Below are 9,303 nucleotides of genomic sequence, written 5' to 3' on the forward strand. Positions count from 1 at the left end.
ATTTATCTGGCAGAAAGGTGAACATAATCTAGAATAACTAAGTCTTGCTCAGTAGTCTTTAATTACTCAGTGAAGGTGGGAGAGTTCTGGGTGCAAATTTGAGCTCTGACTCAGCTCCACCTTGAAAGGAGGTACAGGTGCAGACTGTTCCCTCTCCGCCCCACTTGCTTTTGGGAAGACGCCCAGCACAGGGGAAAAAAAAAGTGCAGACAAGCTGGTCGTGACCTCCAGCCTGTTCATGTTGTGGGCAGTCAGTGAGTTAAGACTGATGATACACTGTGTGGTAAATTTGCTCTGGGGCTGGGATATGACCAAGGTCCTTGACTGAAAAACAGCTCCTGCCCCCCCCTGCAAATACAGCTGGTGTCATCCCACTCTGCTTCTGCTCATCAACATTAGTCCATAGGAGCAGAGCTGATGAGGCTTAAGCACCTCAAAACATGTGATGTTTTTTAAAAGAAGGGTTCAAAACAAGCACTGCTGAGCCACCTGTTGATGATAAGCCTTGTCAATTTATTTGAGATTAATTGAGGATGTCTCCATGGGATCTGTATTGTATTACTTTCAGCGTCTTTCAGATACCTTAATGTGACAGAGGCAGTGAAAGGAGACAATTTTCTTGGACTCTCACTTCTGGAAAGACCAGTAAGAGCTTGTCATATGTTTCTGTTAACACTAAATATTTTAGTGAGCACTTGCCATTTTAAGTATTATAGGGAAAACAAGGCAGTCATCTGCCTCTTATAGCAATTTTCATAGCTCATGAGGCTAATAGTTCCTGTCAGGTAACTGGAGAAATTTTTCATTCTGTACAGCTGACAGCCTTTTTGCATTTGGTATTGAAATCATAGGCTTCAGCCTTATGCCACAAAGAACATCCTACGTATTTTAATAACTTCCTAGAATCATCCACCTTTTGAAAAAGGCACAGCACTTTGCTGCAAAGCACAGAAAGGGCAACAGTGAGACTACAGGATTCATAATCTCTGGAGGATTTGCTGGCAGTAGTGAAAGGCATTGATAACAGGCTCTGGTGTGATCTTGGTGAACTTGTGATCCTTACTTTTATGTCATCCTCAGCATGTGCTGTGAGTTGATTTAGATTTTAATTCTTTTAAATAACCATATTATTGGTGGGTCCTGGAGAGCTTGTTAAAGAAGAAAAGAAACACAGAATAGGAATATTCTCTTGTTTTTATAAGAAGTAAAGACTCATTACTGACAGAGAGATTCTACTGCAATAAACTTGTACTGATGGGACAGGTTTAAGCACTTAATCCTTTTTCTGCTCCTGTTATAACAATTCCTAGAATATGGCAATGCTAACAGGATGTTTTTCATAGAGATTAAAAAGGATTATTCATTTTAGTGACTCATCTCTAGCCAGTCCGTTGTTGAAAGCTGTGGTTGATTGTACAAACACTGTGTTTTCCTGATGAAAGGAAAGCAAACTGAAAAGACCTGTTCCTTTTCAGCCACCATCTATTCTGACCTTTGCTGTCTGTTACCAGCATAATGGTTAAAAACCCCAACAAAAGTCTAGTTCTCTTCAGTTTTTCCTGTGTGTTAGCTGAAGCATCTGTCTCTCCCCATTTTTTAGCTCTACACTCTATTCAGAGACAAACACCATCACACCATGCAGTGTCTATTCTGTTTTGTTTCAGAGTGGTGTAACCTCTGTGCGTCAATATTAGGGACACATGCTCATTTGGTCCTGCTTAGAAATTAATTCTGGGAACAATAGGCCAGAGAAAATTTCGTGCAACAAAATAAATTCCCTTTTGACAAGGTAAAATGTACAGCTGAGTGGAAGCACAAGAGCAAGTAAAATGATCCACAAACAGATGCAAAAATATCCTGCTTTCTTACAGAAAGTCAGAAATGGTGCCGCTGAGTGAGGCTCTCTACTCTTGTCTTTTTATAAACAATGTTTGTCCTTTTTGTTAAAGCAAACTACAAAATTCATGTTGAATTAATGTTTTGTCCTCTTAGTCTGCTAGAGGAAGGTTTAAATAGTGATAACAAACAAAAGCCTTTTCTTTAGAAAATACAGTCTAGCTTGGAATGTTTCTTTTGTAGTAACTCCTGATGCAGTTGAGGAGCTTCTTAGTTTTTGCTTATCTCCTTTTGCTTATCTGTTCTCTGCAAAAAGCCTCCCACTGAAATTTTGTCATACATAGGGAAGTTGATTTGCTTTCTAAGAACTACTTTTAATCTTTCAGGTTTTTAGGTCTTCTTCTGGCTTATTACCTGCTACTTTATGGTCAAGAACTGCCAGAAGTCTTTTGAAGTATAACAAATGTGTGCATTCAAGATAATTTTTTCGGTTATGTTCTCTAAATAACTAATTTTACCCAGTAACAAAAGTAATTTTCTTACATTGTAAACAAAATGGACATCAATTAAACACTATGTAGCAAAAATTGCTTGGATGAATGATTTTCCTGTGAAGCAGGATATATAAGTTCTCTTGCCATTGTTGACGGGGCACATATTGCCGTCGGGTGCCCTGAGAAAGCTCCTGGTTTGCTTCTTTACTTGCTGCTTTTGTCCTTTGTCAGTGGACACCTCAAAGTGCACTACAAATGCAAAAGTATGATCAGATCAGGCTTTCAACCTTAGCTAGTGCCATTTGGTCCAGGCTTTTGCAATATAATTGATCATCCCTGTTTCCTGAAGGTGAAGCTGAGGCAAAGTTTGCCTCGGGCCATAGGCTGGGAGTAGAGCTTGAATCCAACTTCTTCACACACTCAGTGCATACTCTGAGACCATGTGCACATGTGCTGCTGTCTTTGTGTCCACAGTTACTACCAATTACTGCCAGTACTCTACAGCTGTATAAAAATATTTGTTTTGAAAGGTTCACAACATCACAGAATGGTTGGGGTTGGAAGGGACCTCTGGAGATCATCCAGTCCAACCCTCTGCTGAAGCAGGCTCGCCTAAGCAAGTTGTCCAGGATCATGTCTGGGCAGGGTTTGAATATCTCCAGAGAAGAAGACTCCCCAAACTCTCTGAGCAGCATGTTGAAGCATCTTAAAAGACCACAGTATAATACTACATTTATATAATATTTCATGCTGCTGTGCTAACCCAAAATCAATCAGAGATAACATTAAAGGCACTTTTTTTTTGCTCCACTTTCTTCCTCTGTACCTAGGTAGCTGCATGCTAGTGAAGTGCCTGATTTGACACTTTATTTGATATGTGTCTATGTGTGGATCACTGAGAGTTCATTAGGAATGCAGTGACATTTGTCATTCGAAGTATCACATGGACCAAGCTTCTTCTTGGTTAATTATTTTACAAGTGACTGCACTCTGTTATGTGTCTGAGGTTGATATATTGCCAAAGAAGGGTGATATTTTTTTTTTTTTTAATAAGTCAAAATTTTGTTTCCACATTAGTACCCTCTTAGATGGTATCATAGTACTTAGATACTTTCAGAGGAATGTGAAGACACATTGAGGAAGAAACAAAAAAAGAGGTTAAATTGCAAAGTGGTCACTGTCCTATGTTTTCTTTATTTGTGGCAGATGATTGAACTACTACGCTGTTCAATCTTTCAAGAACCAGAAGGCAAGAAGCTACTTCACTGTCCTCAGGAACTCAGGGGGGTATTTGTATTACAGTAAAGTAGCAAGAAGTTGTTTCAATTGGTGCAGTTGCCAGGAAGTTCACAATATAGATTAAATTTTTATCATTAATCTGGTTTCTTCCTACTGTAGGCTGAAGCAAAAACAGTAAACTGTACTAAAAAATCAATATAATTTAGTTATATATTATGGAAAGAACAAGCAGTATTTTTCTAGAACTTAGGAACAAATTGTCCGTAGACTACAGCTGGTTGCCTAATCTCCATTTCATTCTGTGAACAATAGGACATATGACCAGCTGGGGTTTACTAGATACTTCCAAAGCATCGTTATTTCCAGTTAGAAATGCTATCTGCTGTGAAGTCAAACCCCCACAGTGGGGAGAGGCTGCTGAATCTCTGCACTCTGCCAGAGTACAGGCACTACCCTGATCAGATGTAGCCCAACTGGAGCCACAGCTATGACATGACACTGAGCAGAGACGTGGCAGCCTGGAAACTCTGTCCCTGGTCATTATGTTCATTGCTGCTATAAAAAGACTTCAGTCAATTATGAATTTTGTCAGAACATTCTAATACGGATGGAAGGAGAAGGTCACTTGGAAAATAGTTCTTATTTATTTGTCTGTCAGTGCTTGTAAGAAATTATATACATGCACCAGATGCTAGACTGGCTGTGCCCTTTGTTCATAACACTGGCAATTAAAACAAAAAGAAGAATGTCCAAGTGGTATAGTTTTAATAATCCCAAAGATTAGCAACTAATCCCAAATCATAATGAATTTTCCATCAGCATGACTTGTAGGTCACTCTCACTGTAAATCTAGTCCAATGAAGTCCATTACCCAAAGGAATGCTCATGGAGTGCAGAAAAAGAGAACAGAAGCCAGTGTCATTGATGGAAAAAGTAAAAATAATAAAACATTGCCTGGAAGGTACTATATTAACAGTCAGCAGATAGCAGAGCACTCAACTCAACTGCTGCTCATATACTCCACAAGGAAAATACCTTTAAGGAGATAAACACCCATCATCTTTTCCATTTACATCACTTTCTGTTCCATTCCACCTTAATAATACAAAGTCTTTGTGCCAGATGGCTACTGGAGTCCTTGCTTTTATCATGAATGTTTGCTGAGTGACTGCTAGGCATACTGGGTGAAGAGACTTGGACCTGTGCTCAGGTAACTGAATTCTGGACAAAATGTTTCTTCATCTGTGATACTCTACAGAGAAATAGGTGTGTGAGGAGAGACACATCCTGGACAAAATGGGAAAAAAACTACTCTGGTTACAGCATGCCTTTGCTGAGTACATCATATGTGTACTGACAGTATGGCACGAAGTTCCAAAAAGTCAGTCCGAAATTGGCCTTTGTGACCCACAGATACCTGAGGCTATGGCCCATGGACACATGAATTTCTGGAGCAGATGGAGTATCTTAAGACCAAAACTGTGAACCAGAAACCTTGTGTTCAGAAGCCAGGTTATCTGGGAAGGAAGGGAAGTAGATGGGATTACCTTAAACTGTGTTGCGACTAAACATTGACATGAGACTATGACCTGAGTGAATTTCTGAAATTATATCAAAAACATATCCGTCTGAACAAATGAACATTTGACACTACCTCCTGCAACACTGCAGCCTGGATGGGTGAACAATCAGATGAGTAAGAAACCAGTTGGATGGTCAGGCTTAGAGTATCATTCTCATGGGATCATTTTCTGTCTGGAATGTGCAACAGGGTAGGTACCATAAGGTCTGTCCTGGGACCTGTCATGGAGCACACTCTCATCAGGTTTGCAGATAATGCCAGATTGCACTGTCAATACTCTTTGTGGAAGTGCTGTCATTCAGAGGCTCCTAGATAGGTTGGAGGAATGGGTCAACAGGAATCTCATAAAATTCAAGAAGCCAAATTTAAAGTCCTGCAAGAGTCTCTTGGAATCATACGGGCTGGGAAGAGACTACCTGGGGAGCAGCTCTGGAGAAGGGGCTCTGGGGCAGCGAGCTGGGCGGGAGCTAGTAGCAAGCCCTGGCAGCAAAAACAACCAGCAGTATCTGCGGCTGCAACAGCAGGAACAGAATGAGGACCTCAGGGTAGGAGTTTTCCCCTCTGTCCAGCACTCTTTGTTAGAGCACATCTGGGTACCACCAGTTTGGTGTCTCCCAACACAGAAAGATGCTGATAACCTGGAGTTAGTTTCACCCCTGCAATGCTCAGGACTTAGCATTAACTAACAGCCCATTAGCAGGGCGGTTTGTCCAGCCTGGGGCAGAGAAAACTCCAGGGGCACCTCACAGACACCCCAGTGCCTGTGGGGAGGGGATGGAGAGGAGGAAGCCTTACCCTTCACAGCTGTGCATGGCAGGGCAACAAGGTACAGCAGGCAGGAACTGAAACGAGAGGGTACTGAAACCTTTCTCACGAGGACAGGCTGGGCAGGGGCAAGCAGAGAGACAGGCTGCACAGGGAGGTTGAGCAGGTTCCATCCTGGGGGTTGTGAGACCTGGCTGGGCAAGCCCTGAGCAACATGGGCTGACTTCACTGCTGGCCCTGCTTGAAGCAGTGGTGCATGAGGCATCTCCTGATATCCCTTCCAACCCAAACTACTTTATGATTCCATTAGTCTAACCAACAATATTAGATGTAGGAAAATGAAGACTATTACTCCCATTGTGATGTTATTCCCATTTAATTACTCACTGATGATAAATCCTGGCTGGGGAGAGTAACCTAGACCCCGTGTGTCCTGACCATTGGCATAAATCAATGTACACTTTACTGCCTCAAACCATTTTAAATACAGCAGACACTCTTGCTCCCTTTTTACTGTGAGTGGCAAATTTGTCAACAGAATACTTCAAGCTTCTTCTCAAATATGGACAAAAAGTACCAATTTAAGAGGTTTGCTTTTTTTTTCTGTCACTATTTACAGTTCACCAGCAATATCCTGTAATGAACCTGAGACTTAGAGAGTGCATTTTGTTTCCAATATGGTTTTTTTCCTTTATTTTGAGGATTTTGTTATTGCTCTGCATCTTCTTCTTTTTAATCCATTGCATTTCTTATGGTTTCTCAATCACAGTGCTTTATTTGGCATACAAGAACTAGTTCTTAAGCAATCCCTTGTGTGCTTTTTTAAGCCATTTCTCACTCTCTATATACATTCCAGTCTATAATATTGTCAATTATTTTAAACATTGAAAAGCTGCTATTTAAAACTTGATAAAATATTATGTGGATTAGTATCAGTACTGTGGTCAGCTATATTTAGCTCAGTCACAATCATTAATATACAGATAATCATAAATATTCTAAATCAGCAATAGATATTTACTTGTCCACCAAAATGAGCTCTACCATAGCAACTCTCTCATTTTCACCTTCTATGAATATTTTAAGGTCTCTGTAGTTACCTCAGCTAACTCTTCACCCATTAGCATATTTTCAGATTCCCATGAAAAACATCTAAATTAATTTATTTGTTGCCACCACCTAAAAAAATGTTCCAGTTATTTCCTACAATACAGCCAAAACTTGAAAAAGGTGAACTCCAGAGGTCCCTTCTAGCCTCATACTGTTTGTATGTGTGATTTCTCCTGCTGTACCTTCCACATGTACTTCAGTGTTATCTGTGCTTACTGCTTCCAGTTTTGTGTAACATCTACCCTATAATTTATTAAATGTTTCTCACTGAGTACATTATAAATAGAATACAAAAGCCTGTGTATTTCAGAGGCCATTGAATATGAGTGGCATCATGGTTCACAGAAATGGGTTTCAGGCCCAGAAGCAATATCTGATGTCTTAGTCAGTGGGATCCCGTAAACTCACAGCTTTAGATCATAATGCTGGTGCCACAGCCTTTCGGGACTCCTAATTACCAAGCTACTTTTCCTCTTTAGCTAGTGAAGCTCTGGTTTCTAGCTAAATAAGGAGCAGAACCATGGCAAGAAAACAAATCAAACAGACTCAGGAATGGAGAATATAACACTCTGGGAAAAAAATAAATCTGTGAAGACCCTCCCACATACATCTCATGCTTCTAACACGTCCTTGGTTTGATCAGTGATATTGGACAAGGATATTCCTTCCTCAGCCTAATTGTCTTTTGCTTGCAGAACTGGGGTCCAGGTTGCAAAACTCAGGGCTTCTTTCCTTATCAGCTTTCTAGGAAAAACACTGAGAGACCATGGCCACTATTCCTGTAGGGAGACATGATATGCTTTGATAGCCCATGATGTGTCTGCCACACACCTGAGCTGTACCTTTCCTACCAGGCTATGATGCCTTTAATGCTTCTTTTTTGGTCTACTGCTTCTCTGCACTCTCCTCAACAACTAATTCAATCCACTGGTTGAGAAATTGCATTCTCAGCAATTTTAAATGCTCCAGTAAGTAGAACCTAGCATGTGTAGTTAATCATTGATCTTTATTTTTGTTAACTTAGCACTAGAGGTTCAGAATAGGAGACTTGTGCATCTTCTGAGAAATAAAAAAAGCAGGGGAAGGAGGGAAAGGTGTGCTTACTCCATTACTGACCATGTTCCAGCGACTGACACATCTTTGGGTGTAACCCACAGCAGCTATAGGAACAGCTGTAATTTCAAGCTGTTTTTCTGGGATTTTCCACTGGCCTCAGATCCTGCAGACTTACAAGCTCTATAGTCATTCCCTCTCTATCTTGGAAACTTCTTTACCAGGCTTGTGAAAACAGCCACCTATTTTGGCTCTGACTCATCTTTTTTTGAGTAGGATCAGACATCTGAGGCTCATGCAAATTCCCTAAATGGTATTTGATTACCTGGGGATATGTGAAAAAGGTACTTGGTCCCTTCTATTTTCTTATGTGTATAAGATGTATATTACGTGCAAGGACACAGTCATGTAATTCATCTGCTCTCAGATGCAGGATGCATTTGCACCTCAGTGAGATAAGGCAAGTCCCCTTTCTGAAGCTGAGACAGAAAATGGTCTCTCTGCCCATGAACCATCCAAATGTGCGCATCAGAGTTGTGAGGAACTTGTCATCCCGGTTGTGCAGATGCCCATGTTTTAAAGAAACTGGACAAAGTGTAGAGAGCAATGATATGATAGACGAGGAAAAGATGAAGAGAAAAAAAATTATGAACTCAGTGACGGTAGATTAGAGTGTTGTTACTTGTGGTGAAGTGTATGGGGTGAGCCTATACATTTGAGAGAATCACTGAGAAGCAGCTAACTTCTGACCACAGTGTCATGCTTTCAGTCAGATTTCGAAGTCAAATCTTGCTGGAAAGAGGTCACCCTTGTAATGCAAACATGCACAAAAGTTAAATGCTTGTGCATGAATGCAGTGTCCAAGGCAAAAGAGACACACATGAACTGAAAGAAAACAAGGCATCAAGCAAAATAGATAAAATTAAAACATGTATAGTACCCGCCTGAATTCACTAAGTAACTGAGTCTTACCTGGAGGATACATTTGTAATGAATGACTGGATGCATTTTTAATGCATTTGTACCTCCCCTCATTCAGCAAGTGTACTCCTTTCCTTCTGCAGTCTCTGAGAGGAGGCAATTCCTCACTGAGACTCCCATTCCCAACAGTCCTCTATGCCCATGTTGTGTAGTCCTGTACACTTGTACAGCATCATCGTCATTAAAAAGAGATGAAACAGCAGCACAGAGGAGACGCCTGGCAGTGCTGTTTTACTGTGTGTC

Source organism: Empidonax traillii, unplaced genomic scaffold, assembly GCF_003031625.1.
Source record: "Empidonax traillii isolate 1590-97213 ecotype Southwest subspecies unplaced genomic scaffold, ASM303162v1 scaffold244:size1524873, whole genome shotgun sequence".
Classification (NCBI taxonomy): Eukaryota; Metazoa; Chordata; class Aves; order Passeriformes; family Tyrannidae; genus Empidonax; species Empidonax traillii.